This window comes from Onychomys torridus, chromosome 9 (genome assembly GCF_903995425.1).
Source record: "Onychomys torridus chromosome 9, mOncTor1.1, whole genome shotgun sequence".
Lineage (NCBI taxonomy): Eukaryota > Metazoa > Chordata > Mammalia > Rodentia > Cricetidae > Onychomys > Onychomys torridus.
The window spans coordinates 39,668,629-39,686,080 of NC_050451.1; the positions used below are offsets into that span (position 1 = coordinate 39,668,629).

A 17,452-nucleotide genomic window follows, 5' to 3' on the forward strand; every position below is an offset into this window, starting at 1 on the left:
TTATGCATTTGGAAGCAAGCTGGTGTCCTTTGGAAAAAGAGGGTAGGGCATCTTCAAAGAGTTGGCCAGCTATGCAAGATAGTCCTCACTATCTCTCCAAACTCACCCTCTATTCTATTTTGCCTTCTGTGCTCTACAGATGACTTCTGGGGACTCTGTGACCCAGGCTCCCTTGCCTTCCAGTTTCTAGCTGGGATTGGCTAATGTGAGGCACAGAGGGAGACAGTGATAGGAGAGGGGGACCCGAGCCCTGATTGACAGTGCCTATGCTCCTCTGAGTCAACAACTCCTATTTGGTGACTGTCTTCTAATGTTTATTAGAGTAACTTTTCCCTAAAAGCTACTGCTGGACTGATCACTCCATGTCTAAGGGTGGAGATGGCTCTTTGTTTTCCCATTCCTAGCCGGTCTTCCTTAACTCTGAGAAGCCCTCAGCAACTACTCTCATTACTACAGAGATTCAGTCTCTTCCTCTAAGTGTCATAAATTCCTTTGCTAGACCCCATTCAATCCACAGCTTTACTGTGCAACAGGTAGACTCTACCCTATTAGCATCGACATTACACAGTCTACTCAGCAGCAACCAAACACACAGGAGAAGAATGGGCAATTTTGTCTTTCAGTAAAAGCACTAAATGTTGCTTTAATTATGGAATTAACATTTTATATGACTGCTGGTCAGTGATTCAATTCTAGAGTCAGGGTTTAGGCTGTTCAGAGGGAAGCCAGGCAATCACAATATTGACTTTATCTAGAAGAATCCTCCCAGGAGGCTCGTAAATGCTTATTCTTGTTATCAAAGGATACTGTATCCAGCAGCTTCTGGAAGCAGTAATGGAAGCTGTTGAGTAAGTGACTTGTTGTGACATCGCAGGGAATATGAGCCAGGATGAAGTTACACACGCCTAACACCTCTACACAATTGTTCAGGAGTCTCAGGTTGTCAGGGACACATCTGGGACAAGTTGTCAACCCCAGTTCCATGGGGTTCTAGCAATGGAAACCACGATGGGTGAATACAAATGGAACTTGAAGGCCTCCACAAATTGGTCTGCTGGTGACATCAAGAAGGGCCTTCACTAGGAATGACAATTCAGCACCATATCTATGATGAGAAGGAAAGGAACACTCTGGGTCACCATGCAAAGCCATGACCGAGAGACTGAAAATGAGCAGCTCCCAGTATTTTCATTTTTAAAAACTACTTATTAACTGTAATAATATATTGTGTATTAAATAAAGCTTGCTTGAGGATCAGAGGACAGAACCAGCCACTAAATTAAACATAGAATCTGGATGGTGATACAAACCTTTAATCCTAGCACTTGGGAGGCAGAGATCCATCAGGATCTCTATGAGTCCTCAGCCAAAAAACTTTTAGTTCCTGTCTCCTTACACCTTATATGCCTTTCTCCATCCAGCCATTTCAACTTCCTTCTTTTTTTGGGGGGGTAGGGGCAGGATCTAGGTTTATTTCAGTCTATGAAAAACTAAAGTTCAAATTAAATTCAATCTTGCTTAAGGGAACATTGTTAAGTAACAATTCTTGATATTACATGCCTCATCTGATCTATTTGGAACCATAGAGAATTACATCGTTATGTAATCTCTGTTATGTAATCTCTGTTCCAAGAGACAAAACAAATCTGGACAGCTAAAACATATGAAAATGTACCAAGCTTATGAAGTCTCAGACCAAACTTGAATTTCCTGTACATACTCCTGTCAAATGAAGTTCGTTCCTGTACATCACTTCTTTTGCAAACTGATCTTCTACTTCCTTTCATTTGACCTAGATTGGCTACGAGACCTAGAGAAGGATCGAGACAGTGTGTGATTTCTCTCGAGACAGAGACCTTTCTCTTCTCCTATCTCTAGAAAGTGACTTGCTCCGGCTTCAAGAGAAGCTTCTCCTTCTTGGAGATCTTTGCCAAGGTGGAGGACTCCTCTATGGTAATCATCTCGAGGGCGACGACCCCAAGAGGGTGGTGGGCCATGATTCCGACTTCTTTTTTCACCATTCTGAAGTTCCACTCTTACATGGCGCCCACATAGTGTTCTTCCATCTAGCTCTCGGACAGCATCAGCGGCATCTCGGGGATCCTCAGATTCAACGAACGCAAAGCCAGGAGGGTTTTGAGCAACCCACACACTTCAGAGTGGTCCATAATAGTCAAAAGCCCATTCTAATGCAGTCTTGTTCCCATTGTTTCCAAGATTACCTACAAACACCTTAAAATCTACTGGATAGGAATCACGGTGCATTTCCAGATCCTGGGTTCAAAAAGCTGAAGCTCAAATCCCAACACTTGGACAGGCTCACCTGCGCCCTTCGGGATCTGCTTCCAAAGATGCTCTCTGTTGCCTGGCGTCCATGAAATGGCCTCAACTTCCTTCTTATTTCTGGGGTTAATGGCGTGTGCTTCCCAAATACTGGTACCAAAGACATGAGCTCTCAAGTGCCAGGATTAAAGGCATGTGACACCGCTGCCTGGCTCTGTTTCTCTCTTAGACTGAATCAATCTCATGGAGTCCAGGGTGACTTTGAACTCACAGAGATCCAAATGGATCTCTGCCTCCCGAGTGGTAGGATTAAAGGTGTGTGGCACCACTGCCTGGCATCTATGCTTAATCTAGTGGCTGGTTCTGTCCTCTGATCCTCAGGAAAGCTTTATTTGATACACAATATATCACCACATTTCTCCTTTTTTGTCTAGAGGACTCAGAGGCTTTCAGCCAGAGAATTAATGGAGACAGGATCTCACCTTCCATTCTGCCTGAGGATTATGTAGTGGTGAGAAGTTTCTTTAGTGGCTTGTTCCTTTATCTCTCTGATCTTGCAGCCTCTCTGATATTGCAGCATTTACCCCAGTATCTGGCTTTGGGTTTTTTATTATAAGATCATTTAGAATTCAAGTAACAACACTTAACACTTGGGAGATTCTACATAAAAATATAGATGTTCGCTTTTATTAAAAACAAAATTTCCATACAACACTCTACATATGACAGCACATTTGATTAATTGATGGAAATATTCATGGTATAAACTAAGGGACTAAGGGATGAGAAGGATTTAGTGTTGCCTAGAGACAACCTAGAGACATGATAGTCATGAATCTGGTGATGGTCACGCAGCTACTGGAGAGATACACAGAGAACGCGCATTTAGGTCAGCCTGACATTCAATGACTACATTAGCTGTGGCTTCAAAGTTCTGAAGGAACGGCTGTGACCAAGGACATTACAATATTACACATTTCATTCTCTCTCCCCATGGGACACAGCCACTCAGCATGTGGAGTCCAGTAGGACGCTAAGAATCCCTGTTCTGAACCAGAGGGAGCCTGTGTTTTTCTTTCCCAATGAAAGTAACTGTAACAGTGGCCTTGGAGTGTCCTTATGAAAACTAGGCATTCTGGCCTCAAGGCCTGTCCCATTGACCTACATGTATGCAATCACTGTGACAAGAGAGACCTGGGCTTGAGCACAGCATAAACAAACAACAAGATGGAAGAAGACATGACATTGATTTGCTCTATTTCTCAAAAGGTTGGCCAGCAAGGTCCATGTGCTCCCCGTTTCATGGCGGGCTGATTTAACAACATGATTCCACATCATAGTACGGCTGAAACTTCCTGGGGATTTTCTCTCTTCCCTTTTGCCTTACAGTTTACACATATAAACCACATACATACTTCGCTAAATCAGAAGTTTATAGAGAAAAAGACAGATGCTTGAATGAAAAACATTTTATTACTTAACTCAGGTCTTGATTTCCTAATCCCCAAGGTCCATATACCATACCTTTGCATTTTAAATAAATAAAATAAATAAAAACAGTTAACAATCACTGAGCAAGGCATGCAGTTGTGTATATCACTTTATTTTAAACATCTTCATTTAATCCTCTTGGCAGCCTTTGAGGTATGCACAATCATTATCTGAATTTTAGGAATGAGGAAACTGAATAACAGTACCTAGCTTGTAAAACAGGATTCCTATGAGATTATAAGTGATCTTGCTCAATCATCCTGTAAAGGAATGTCTGGTAGTCTGCAAACAATTTCAGGAAGCCAAGACCACAGGAGGGACACTTAGCACACTCCATAGTTGCAACAATATCCTCACTCCCAAGTCCCTTTCCCTGCCCCTATAGAGTGTTGAGGCCAGCTTTTCCCCTGGCAGACACCTCTATTTCCTGTGGGAGAGAGGCTGCCCCTTGCTGTGTACACTAATAAAGACAATCCCATCTGTTGAAGGTCAGACTCTGATCTCTTTCTGCCTTCTCTCTCTTTATGTTTCCTTAGAAATTTAACACTGAGGCTCAAGGACTTCAGCCTCTGGCAATCAAAACTCAGGACCCTAGTCACACAGCCTTGAGGAAAGGAACCCAGGGCTTCCATCACACAGCCTTGAGGAAAGGAACCCACGGCCCTCCATCGCACAGCCACAGTGGAAAGAACCCAGCCAACACCAACATCTGGATGTACACATGCTTCTCAGCAGCTATAAGAACACTGCATGGTCAGCGTTTCCATTTCAGCTCTGGTGAATCCTGAGTTGAGGGTCAGTTAACCCATCTCCTGACTCCCAATATACAGACACTGTGAGACTGTGACCTTGCATGAGCATATACCATCAAGTTTGCTGTTATACAGCAATGGAACACAGGGACAAACACAATGAAATCAGGGTTATGCCCTCTGCCCCCAAAAGAAATGTCTGATTAGTTTTTCAACTGCTAGTGACTCCTTGGAAAGCAAAAGAAAGGCAGGCTTCCCATCAAAGCAGCTGGAATGTGTCATTTATTTCTAGACAGTAAGTGTCCAGGGAACCTATATGTACCTGACATCCAGTTTAGTGGAGGCAGGATTTCTAGAGGCTGCAAAGACACTGGCCACTGTATGTGTCCACAGGGAGACGACACTACAAACAATGAGCTACAGCATGGAAAGTGCTAGAAAGGCCAAATATGTAGGTAGGATGGTCTGGAGCAAGAACTGGAGCTATGAAGTAGGAGGAAGTACGGGAATAAGCATCAAATAATACAAATTTTTGATTTAGGTCATTCAGGATGAGGAAGAATAACCTAGGTCAATGAAGGAGAGTAGAGCGGGAAACAACATCATCCTTAATAGCTCGGCACTCAGAGGCTCATGTGCTCCCCAGATTTTGTGGGAATGGTGTAAGTATGGGGGAGGGGAGAGAAGAGAAGAGAAGGTATTACTCCATCTAACAGCTTATGGGTGAGCCCCAAATGCTGTTAGACAGAGTGTTAAATTGGGTGCTGCTTCCAACCACCTTGCTGTTACATTGGGGGAAGAGAACAGACTAGTACTGCTTTTCTTTAATGAGGAACATGAGGACCTAGGACCACCTTGTATAGTCTTCTCCAATAGAATGTAAGTGATCCATATGCAAATGGGCCTGATGCTGTTAGTCCTTGGAAGAATGCAGATGTAAACCACCACCAGATACTATTACAATACTCATGGAAACAGCTAAAATAGAGCAGGTAGACAGCATCAATCACCGACAAAGCTATTGATCCACACTGAACCTCTCATATGCTTTGGTAGGAATGAGAAATGACACAATCTCTTTGGGAAAGGTTTGGCTTTTTAGCAAAACTAAATATTTGTGTACTTTGTAACCTAACAATTCTACTCCATTCATAATAAACTCTGTCCCCAAAGTGAAGACATATTTATAAAAAGACTCGCACAAGGATTATGGAAGTTTAATCCATAGTACCCAAAACAAAAGGCAAGCAACAGACAAAGCAAAAAACGGAAAGAAAAGAAAATGAAACTGGACAGAGCCCGGGCATTCATCCCCAGTAGAACAGAGAAATGAACTATGCCACAACAGGGTATTTCCCCATGATAAAAACAGAACAACTGTATGTTAAGAACAACAAAGGGTCTAGTCTTTCAACCTCCTTGTAAGCTAACTGGAGAGTCCACCACATTTAATGATAGAGGACACAGGACTCCTGAGTCAGAGACAAATGACTTTACTATGCACAGCGACAATGGTTGCCAGAGGGAACTGTAGCCCAATGTTGGGCACCAGATAATGGGATTATATTGCTAGCAACCCATGGAGTCTGCTTAGTGATCAAAGGAATTTATTTGGGGGTTAACTTACAAGACTGAATAAAATAATTTGTCGCAGGATCCTGGAAGGGTGAGGCATGGTCCAATGCTGTTCTCTGGTGAGCTCTGCCCTGGTCCATTCCACCATCCAAAACCATAAGGTAGCACCATGTACGTGCATCCCAGGTCTGAAGAGTCCTTGAGCAGCCACACCCCAGAAGCATATACCTCAAGGTCATAGGCAGGTATCAGAGTTACCTGCTACCTCATCAGGGTGGTGCTTCAGGGCATGGCTCAAACAGCTACCCACTACATGGACAATTTCTTGAGCTGCCATTTTAGTGAAGAGGGTCCTAACTTACCAAATTGCATCTTTTGTAGTCAATGGTAAGCACACCTGCTCTTTGCTCCTACAGGAGACAGCATCTGTGTATTACAAGCCCCTCACCACACACATATCCTAGAAAAATGTTTCCTTCAAGAGCTATATTTGCACCTTAGCTGGCAAGATGTGAAGAAATACTATAGGTGGTAAACTACTGACACACAAAATTCTATAACGGTGTTTTCTGTGTAGTTTTTTAGAGAGGCTGTTGTGGCAGGGAACTCTGTGGGAGAACTTTAGTTTATGTAGGTGTCTAGGTGTGTGCATTTGTCAAAACTCAGTGAAAGTACACTTAAGATTTGCTCATTTCATCTTAATTGAAATAAAGCTTTGTGGGCAGATATTAGGGTCCTGTTAATGATATGACTTGGAGAGGTTTACACAGTGCTGGAATAAGTTCCCTACAGGATGAATTTCACCTTACCAGCAGAGGTGCACATGGCCCTTAGTGCAACAATGGTTGTAGAGTGAGAAGTTTTAGAATACAACAAGGCTGATTTAGAGAGGAAGTATGCTGTTGCCTGTAATTTGTGTTGAAAAGTATCAAAAGTAAGCTGGGAGAATGGATGGATAAAAGGATGAGTAGATGCATGCCTATGCATACAGGAAGTACAATAAGATGTTCATGGTGGAAATCTAGGTGGTGTATACACAAACACTGTATGTAAAATTCAGTTTGGGTGCTTGTTTGAAAACAGTCATAATTAAAGATGCTGAAAAAGTAAAAGAAAATCTGTAAGAATAATAAGACACTGATGAACATTAAGAGATGATTTTTGAAAAGCCATAAATGGGGGAACTGAGTTATAGGATTATACAATAATTAGAAAACATCATTGGCACATAAACAAAATGAAAGGACATTGTGGAAAAATATTTATATAAATCCAATAGTTGAGTTGTTAAAAGAAGAGTTCTTATAAATAATACAGAAAAAGATTAAGGCTAATTAATGCAAGGATTACCAAGCTTGTAATATTAGCATTTAGGAAGCTGAGTCATAAGGCTTGTCTAGGCTACATGGTGAGTTCCAGGCCAGTCTGGGTTATGTAGCAAGACGCTGGGTCCAACAAATTAACTTTTTTGGCAAGGATTATAAATAAGCACTTAGTTAATAGGAAATATAGTATCAATACAATAACAAAATGTGCGGCATCATTAATAATCAAAGATGTAAACTAACACATAAGTACTAGGAGTTGGCAAAAGCAATTTTAAATGAGCATGACTCACAACAGAGCTAGTGTGATTGAGGCTGGCTGCCTAGCCTGGATGCCTGAGCGTGAATCCAGCTCCTCCAGGTAACAGATAAGTGGAGTAGGTACTTAACCTCATTGTGTCTCAATATCCTTGTCTCTAACACTGAAAAACAGTAGTGTTTGTTAAGTGTGTAATAGGAGTACTTCTCTACCCACCCCCACCCTTGTAAGTACACTGAGGTACAGGTCAGAGTGTAATACTAACTGGGCCCCCCTGAACATTCACATTGGAAAGATGTCTAGGAAAAAACAAAACCAAAACCAGAACTTCTTGAGATAAGTACATCTTCTTGTGTGAAGAATCCCTGATTTCTCTATAAAAATATATTTAAAGATATTGTTTGAAGGTTTTAAATGTCAAACTGTGTTATTATTTTTCCCTAGAAATATAATCCCCAGTTAGGACATTTTTAAATTGCTGCTTTCAACTCTGAGTTCCTTTTGGTGCCAGGAACATTTCCTATCACTTCTCTGCTCCTATTCAATACATTAGTCCAGTATTTGTCTCAACCCCCACCCCCAGCTCCTGTTTGTAGACTAGCCTTGGGGTCACAGAAAGTCAAAGCTTGGTGCATGGGGTCAGAGCAAGAAAAGCTGCTGCAGAAGTCACAGGTACTGCTGGCAGGACATTGAGGAGGGGGCGTAGCTTGCACCCTCTCTCCAGTATCCCACACTTCTTGGGGCCCAGTGGCTTCCGCCTTGGACCTCTCCAGCTCAGAAGCAGCAACAGTCTCTAAGGCATACCCCCATTCCTAGTGGCTCAGAACTAGCTCTCTATGGCTCTTCCCTTGGCAAATGGGTCTTTGAGTTTGAAAAAACAACAACAAAAACACAGGCCAATTTTCCCATCTAGAGGGTACCTTCACCTCTCAGGGTCAGCATCTGGGAGCCTCCTTACCTCTGTGGGCTTTGAGGAAGAGATGTCCCTTGTCTTATCCACAAGAGGGCTTCTAAACACTATAGCTCCTTGTCAGCCAGCCCTAGTCCTGGGTGGTTGCTGAGCTAACTAGCACTTTTTCTTTTTAGTTTTAAGCCTAAAGTTTTAATCCCGGGACACACCCCATTTTATATTATTGCATGACTTGAATATTCTAGAAATTTGGACAAAAGACTATAAATGGATTAGTATATGTAATGTACATGAGAAGAATCAGGAATCATCTTCTCACTGTTATGTAGGACAAATGGGTTAGTTATATCTTTATTGAAAATAAAGGGAAGCAGTCTCATTAACTCTAAGCATGACAAAGATACCACCTTAGACCTCCCAACCTTCGGGAGCAGGGCTGATGAGTCTGCACCATCCTGCCGATTAAAAATTTGAGATAATGTAGGAAAGGAAGCACAGTCAGAGCCTCACAGCAAGAGCAGGGTCATCCATCACCTGACCTGACCACGTGACAGGAGGGGGCTGACAAACAGAGAATGTCTTTTGGCTAAAAATGGACAATTACAGTGAACCTTCTTTGGCAATGATATGTAATTTCCTGCAAGGGAAAAATCATCTTTTTCAATGCTAATGTTTTTTTAAGTTTTCCTCAGTTTATTCAGAATGCAAGTATTTCTAGAGCAATGTAGGTCTTTATCTTCATAAACAAAGTTTGCCATAGCATCATACTCTTCTTAATTCCTCAATCCCCTTAATTCAAAGTCATCTTTACAAATTGCAGTTGGGCTGGGCAGTGGTAGCGCACACCTTTAATCCCAGCACTCAGGAGGCAGAGGCAGGAGGATCTTGGTGAGTTTGAGGCCAGCCTGGTCTACAGCGCAAGATCCAGGACAGGCACCAAAACTGCACAGAGAAATCCTGTCTCGAAAAGCCAAAAACAACACAAAAAACAAATTGCATTTGCTGTTCAGGACATTTGACAAGAACAAGCACTTTTTAAACATTATTAAATGTATTAATAAATAAATAAATTAATTTAACATTCTAGTTGCAGTTTCCCCTCCCTCCTCTCCACCCAGTCCTTCCCCCCAGCCCCCATTTGTTCCCATCCCCCAGTCCACCCCTCTGTTTCTGTTTAGGAAAGGGCAGGTCTCCCATGAGACATATCAACTTGAAGGAAGACTAGCACCTCCCCATGTATTAAGGCTGGGCAAGGCGACCCAGTATGAGGACTAGGGTCCCCAAAGCCTAAGAACAGGCACTTTTGATACATACACTAACCTTCAAATTTACACACTTCTAAAAATCGTTTGCTTGTTAGAAACTTGTCTTGAGAAACTTTTTCCTTACAACCAGGTGACCCTCCTCACTATACTCTGGCCAATAAAAGTCTTATAATCTGATGCTCCCTGGATGCAGAAATCATATGACCTCTGAATTCACTTGAAACTCATGAGTAGGAAGAGTTAACAAACTCACGAGAGAGGGTCTGAGCAGGTCTCCAACACATAAATTGTGTGAGCCTCAGTGCATGTGATGCTCAAGTTTGCTGCCGAAGGTTTATTCCTGGTTCTTGACTGTGTTTGAGATGGGCAAGTTTACTAGAAACCTGAGTTCCAAGTAAGTAACTTCCAAGCAAGTAACCAACTTACATAACTTCTAGAATGAAACTTGGTGCAGAGAGGAGGCATTTATTCCTACAGCACTGGGTTATTTCTTTTTAAAAACCGACAGAGAGTTGGAGACATAAGGAAATGTCTTAATGTTACTAAAGAGGCAGTTACTTGCCTGTCCCATATCTTGAAATTAATTCCTAAAGCTATTTATGCCACATGAGCTATCCCTAGACCTATACTTTAAAGGATGCTATTTCCAGGCATGAGCCATTCAGGGCAGTATCTTGGGGTTTTCAGGAAAGAAAAAATCAAATTAGTTCAGCTGGTCCAATAACCCAAAGCCATTAGAAACCTTCAGTTCTCTTGGTAACAGCTCCCTGTTCTTCAAACTCTCCTGCCTTGGAACTGCAATGTTCAGCGCAAAAGTCCTCTTTCTGATTGCTTTTGGCATGGGCTTCAGGCAGGTGAGCATGTAGTTGGAAGTGCATCTGGAATCAAAGTTTTACAGTGACATTGATCTTGCTCCAAAAGCCAAAGGGAGAGTTCCATTTCCTCTGTCATGTGTCAGGGATATTCACATATTCTGGCTGTGGGGTGGGGCTGTAGATCAATTTTAAGACTGTAAAATATAGATCTCACAATATAATGAGAAAATAATCACTAGAGCAATTTTCCAATAAAATTTTGATTTATTATGAAATGATTCCTCCCTGTCTAGCTAGTAATGGATAACTTGCTCTCTGTTCATCATCTCTTCACTTCTTTCCTCCAGACAGGGGTTTACTCCCCACCCTCACCCCATGCACGCACACGACTACATTATTTCCCTCTCCTAATTCATATCAGTTATAATCTCCAGTGTCTCAGAACATGAGAGCATTGAGATGGAGCACTTGGGGTCACTCAGTCAAAACCAGAGAATTACAATGGAGCCTAAATTAGTATAACCAATGTCCTTAGAAAGAAGGGATTAGGGCAAGCACAGAGAGAAGAAAGACCATGGGAAGATGACAGGGAGCAGACAGACACTAGCACATCGAGAGGAGAGACCTCAACTTTGCTGACGCCTTGATCTTGGATTTCTGGCCTGTAGAGTTGAGAGAAAATAAATTTCTGCCGTGTAAGCCATCCAGTTCCTAATGCTTTGTTGTGATTCCTATAAGCCAGTTAATACAAAGTTTCTTTTTGAATTAATTTTTTTCTTTACATTTTCTATTTATTTATGGGGGTGGGGGCACTGTGTGCCAGGTGTACCTGTGGAGGTGAGAGGACATCTTAAGAGAATCAGTTGTCTCTACCATATTGGTAGGTTCCAGAGATCAGGCTTAGTATCTTTGTGTTAACTGAGCCATCAGGCCAGTCCATGATTCAAGATTTCACTGGTTGAAAATCTGCATCTCAAACTAAAGAATTAGGAGAAAATGGATCAACATACACAACTTCAGTGGTACCAAAGATAGTACTTGAATTATAATTTGAGAATATACTTTTGCTCAGCAACTGGACTTGTTTAAATATATTACCTGGGGCATGGGATATAGCTCACTTGGTGGAGTTCTTGACTAGCACGCACAAGGCTCCAGGTTTAAGGCAGTTCAAAGACATTTTTAAATATGTAGCAAGTGGGAGCCCAGCCTGAGAGACATGAGACTGTGTCTCAAAAAAATAAAGTAAAATAACCAAAAGAATGAAATCACGTGTAGCATTTTCCCACTAGGTAGCTCTTGTCCGTCCTGTTTTGAACGTGAAATGTCCTCCCCATTCCGAGCATTATTTTCACCTTCTAGCATGCGATAAGGTCATTCCAATTGCAGGCTTTACATCCTTGCTGTCTCCTTCATAGCTGTGTGTGAGCAAATTCAACTCTTCCTTCTCTGTGCAGCCAATTTCTGTATTCCTTTATCACTCAGCCAAAGAAGAGCCCCTCCTACAAGACGGAGTATCCCCCCCTACAAGGCAGAGGAGCCCCTCCTACAAGAGGGAGGAGCCCTTCCTTTCTACAAGAGGGAGGAGCCCATTCTACAAGACAGAGAAGCCCTTCCTACAAGATGGAGGAGCCCCTCCTACAGGAGGGATGCCTTGGCAGGTGCTGTCTTCAACACACTGTGGTTTATCCTCTTTCCTCTTAGTACAGACTACCAAGAACCAATCAATCAGTACTAAGCAACTCTTCTTATAGGAAGAGGAACTTCATCACTACACTGAAATGCATTTCTGAAGAACATAAGAGAGAGCCTTAATTTGGAGCGAAGATTTCAATACTGTATGAAGATCGTGTGTACTCATGTTAAAACTGTGACAATAGTAGGTGGATTGTCACACTAAAGACTGTAGAGTCATTGATCTGCATTGCTCCAAGAGAAGGATGGTTCAGTTCTGCGCGCATATTAGAGTCTCCTGAGGAATGCTTAGATGATTCTAATAGCTTTCACTTGGAGGCCGAGCTAGTTGGTATGAAGAAAGGTGTATTACTTGGCATTTCCAAAATATACTGGGAATTTAAGGATGGGATGAGGGAAGGGGGATTGGTGAAAAAGACACAGAGATTGTGAGAGGCTGAGAGATAGATGGAGGAAAAGGACACTGATTTATTTTTGTTCCTAACTACTGTGTTTAGACATGTGGGACCCAGCATTGTCTTTGAAAGCAAAACTTGGAATAAATTAGGTTTGATTGCAGCTAAGAGTATCGTATTACAGCCTTGGAAAAACAACTCAAATTGTTGCATTGCGAATGGATGTTATCTTTAACTACAGCATCACCATGAGATAGCTTTATAAATTACAGGGTATAGTGGGTTATTTTGATGTGATTGTGGGTTCTTTGTATTGCTTACTCAGACAGGGATAATAACAGAATACAACTGCATATGTTTATAGTTTCAATTGAAGAAGCCCTTAAGGACGATCAAGAAGAAATTAATCATGATTGCATCTCCAGAGCACGTCTATTTCATAGTGAAGTTAGCATCACCTCAACTGCAGTTAGATGTCAAGGTGAGCAAGATTCCATCTAGGAGTAGCCAGTAACCTACCCTCTAACTGCAGTCCAGCTTATGCTGGTTGTTCTGCCTACTTGCTAAGATGAATTTGCTGATCTCACTGAGTTGTTCAAATGATAAATACTTAAGAACTCAAGCAGGATTGCAAGTTGTTATGAAAGGCTCTCTATTATTTTCCATTATAAGTGAATATAATCTTGTTCAATAACAATTCTAATTGACAACAAGGACATGATTAAAATAGTGCTATTGGCAACTGAAAGCTGCTGGGAGAGGGAGAGTCAGTTTTCCTTAAGGGATCCCTAGTATGTAGAGGTTGGTCCAGTAGATGGCCCCATCCTCAAGACTATTTGGACAACACAAATTAGACTCTATGGGCTTTAAAGTAAATAATAAATAAATGAATAGGACATTAATTAGGTTGTTTTGGAGACAGGGGTGGATATTGGAGGAGCTAGGGAAGAGAGTTGAATATGATCAAGACACATTGTATGAAAATTTACAAGAATAAGAGCATTATTTTTGAAAATAAAAATAAAAACATTTTGTAACTACAACACACTATTTTTCAATTAAATAATATGATGAAAGTATTTTGTTTAGTAACTAATGGACCATCAGGTTATGAGCACCCAAAGTACCGTTCATTCATAGGAGAGAATAATGACATAAAGTATAGTAAAGTTTAGGCTAAACAAGTTACTTTAGTATCTAGTTTTCAGCACTTAATGCTTTATTTAACTTATTTTAACTTATAATTATTTAATTTATTTCTTCACAGTTTGCCTAATGATCAGTTAATACAAAGCATTAAAGCCAGTGACCAGTGAGGTAAAGAATAATAGATTATAGTTACTACTACGAAGGCTGCAGATTACATGCTTAAAAAGTCTTAAAGGAGAATTGGATAACTTATTTCTAAAGCGTATGAGTAAAACAGGAGTATCTATGTACATGTTAATATATTTAACAAGTTTAAGTATATCAATACAGTCTATAACTCCATTAAAACAGTGCTATGACAATATGAAGCTCAGCACTGTGGTGGCTAAAGAAACCCCACTTCATGCTCAGCATCCATCTTGGTATGTCTCCAACTCCAGTCCCTGGAAGATAACTTCCCATAACCCTCATTCAATGACCTCCACCCAGAATGTACAGCTGTGAGCGTTTGCTGTGTTATGATATGACTGACTGCCTTTTGTCTTCTGTAACCCGAGTATGCAGACATTCACTGACTATTTTGGGGTCACGTGGACTACCTAATCTTGGCAAAGCAGAACAGTCTTGGCTTGTTCGTACAGACACTCAAGGTCTCCTTGTGTTTTTTGCCTTTAGAAATCCTTCCCTGATCCCCCTTTGTATGACACGTCTCCAATTTGGCTCAAAGATTGTTGTCTTGCTAGTGGCTTTAAGAAATGTGACTAGTTATAATCCAGATCATCTACAGTCTTTCCCCGGGGCGCTCACAAACTCCAGACCAGCACTAGGGAAAGTGGTCGTGCATAGGGAACTTGGCTGAGATGATGTTTAAGTTGCTATTACAGCTGTAGCAATGGTCTCTTTAGAAAGATATTAAATAAAAATAACCAAGAAAGCCATCGCTTTTCTCTGTCCCCATCTTTTCCTACCCAGATACCCTACAAGGACTTCAAATTCAGCATTTTTCAAAATGAAATCGTTTTCCCCCACTCCACAGCAGAGCGCTGGCTTCAGCTGACCCCAGTTAACAATACCGTTCTCTGATCAAATTAGATAATCTCACTCCATCACCAACTTCTTTCTCCTTACCTTAACCCACCCATGCCTTCAACTAATGTCTCCTAATTTTCTCTCGGGTCTCTCTCACTGCCCTTTAATCCGCAGGCACTAGGTTACTTACATGTTTGGAGCATGCCAAACATTTCCCAGAGAAGGGTTGCCCCACCGCTCAGCTGCTTTTAGGAATAGGGCGCAGTTAACAAAACCGCAGCAGGGACAAAAATCCCCAGTCCTGGGATCACTGCCCCGTTCCCACCGCAGAAGCCATTTCCCATCCTGTTAACAGATGAAGCTTGTGGAAACAGAAATTGACTGCATCACTCTTTTGCCTGAGATTGTTCCTACTTAGCTTCTTAGCACACGTGTCTTAGTATTCTAACCAATTTATCCCAGTCCAAACTGGAGAATTTCATTCTTTCCCTTCAGTGACACATCCTACTCCCTCTTTCTAAAATATCCTTCTGCACTCCCTGTTTTAATATAAACAATTCTACCACAAGCCCAAAGTGTAAAATTACGTTGCCAACCCAGCTAAGCCTGCATCCTTTGGGAGGAATAAGCGTGCCTCCCCGTTAGCACTGTGCAGACTCTTAGAGCGGGTGAGTAGCTTGGCAATAAGTATAAAGTACCTACTGTGTGCTTGAATATAGTACCAGAAAAGAGATATGATCTTATTTTCGTGGAACTAATCTTCAAATTGTGTAATACCGTTAGTCAATGAACAGAAAGAACAGCCCCTCTAGTGAGATGGGGCGGAAACTAACAGGGGCATTGCGGAGCAGAGAATTGGAGACTTGCAAAGTGAGACAACTTAATTCTTTTTGGGTTTTTAATTGACTTCCATGTCTTTGGTGTCCTTCAACTGTGACCCACAAAAGAACAATGAAATCTTATTTATTAATGTACACGAGTAATTTGTTATTTAATTTGTTAATGTACAGTGTCTGGCTTCAATATATGAATCGATATATGTTCAATAAAAGAAGTTAAGAAAGGGGACGAGGGAGTGAGGAAGGAAGGGAGAGAGGAAATAAGGAATGTGAAAAGAGAAGAAGACCAGGAGGAGGGAGCGAGTGGGAAGAAGAAGGAAGAAGTGCAAAGAGGGAGAGCGAGGGGCGAGGAAGGGGGAAAGAATTTGGGTTGTACGTGTCTCAGAAACAAATCTAGAAATGCTTTGGCTGAGCAAACATTAATTACGGGTGTGTAATCACTTAGGTGGACTGTTGACCAATTATGTGTAATTGTACTAGTTTTTCACCAGTGTGACAAGGGTTGCCAGTAAATAATTCACCTTGGTTTACACCTGTCTACTCTGAGCAGGTAAGTCACCTCATCTCTGTCTCTCTGTCTCTGTCTGTCTGTCTGTCTTTCTTTCTGTAATGGAAGTCAATCCAGGACCATGTATATCTCCTTTATCCGCAAGTCCTTGTGATGAGGGATGGTTTCTCTTTGCTAATGCTGGAAAATCAACACATCAAAAGAGATGCGAGCACTCACTTAGGGAGTGAAGGGCTAAGCACTGGTCAGCAGAGCACTGATGTCTCTCATTTTTCTTATTTGTGTGCAAGCCTCCACCTCCAGGTGGAGCCAGTGTGCTAGGCAGTCATGGACGTGCAGTTGGGGTTGGTTTAATTAATGCTTCCAGATAAGCCCATACCGACATACATCTGTTGCATTATACAACTGCTTACCTATTTAAGAATTTCAAACAAAGCGAAAAACAAAACAAAACAAAAACAAAAGAAAACAACAACCCAAGGAACTCTTGTATGTTTCATTATTCCAAAGGCTATTTGGTTAATTGGCCTTTTAGCAATGAATATGAGAGCTGGTTGTGAGTCCCACAGAGAAGACGTTCAAAAGAAACAGTAAATATGGCCCAACTGTTTTTGCACACAACTCTGCTTGAAGTAATTATATTTCTCTGAAAAGAGTTGAAGTGACCAAGCTGAACTTTTGTTAGGGCAAAACGTCCATCGATACACAGTGGGTTCCAGAGTCTTCCCTCAGCCTGGGAAGTCCTTCACCAACTTAAGCAAAGCTCGTCAGAAACCCAGCCAGGACCTGAGCACAGGTCAGACATGAATCTTTTCCCAAGAATTTTAAACTTGTTCCACTTTCGAGATACCTGGGCTGAGTTAAACCAGAAATAAAAGTTTAATAAAATTCAATTCGTCCTGTTTAATCGGAAGCAAGTATCATAGAAAAGTGAACAATTAAAGTCACAGAATCAAAGGGGACGGCAGCTTTCCAGCCAACTACGAGGGAAACCAAGGATATGTTTATGTTTGAGGGTGGGAAGTTGTGGTTTAGGATAGGACGTGACAGGACTTCTTGAATGCTGCCAACAAGCATCCTTGGTTTCCCTCGGTTTGGCTACTAGAGTGTGCATAGATAAGTCCTCTGATTACTAAATTGTTCCTTGAACTTTGTACAGGTG

General features: G+C 41.6%; 1 protein-coding gene and 1 pseudogene across 2 annotated transcripts in view; both read right to left on the reverse strand.

Annotated features, from left to right (window-relative positions):
• The window catches only part of Slc35f4 (solute carrier family 35 member F4), a 238,710-nt gene that overhangs the window by 74,757 nt on the left and 146,501 nt on the right, over positions 1–17,452 (reverse strand). The window lies entirely within an intron of this gene.
• Positions 1,774–2,265, reverse strand: LOC118591345 (annotated as a pseudogene).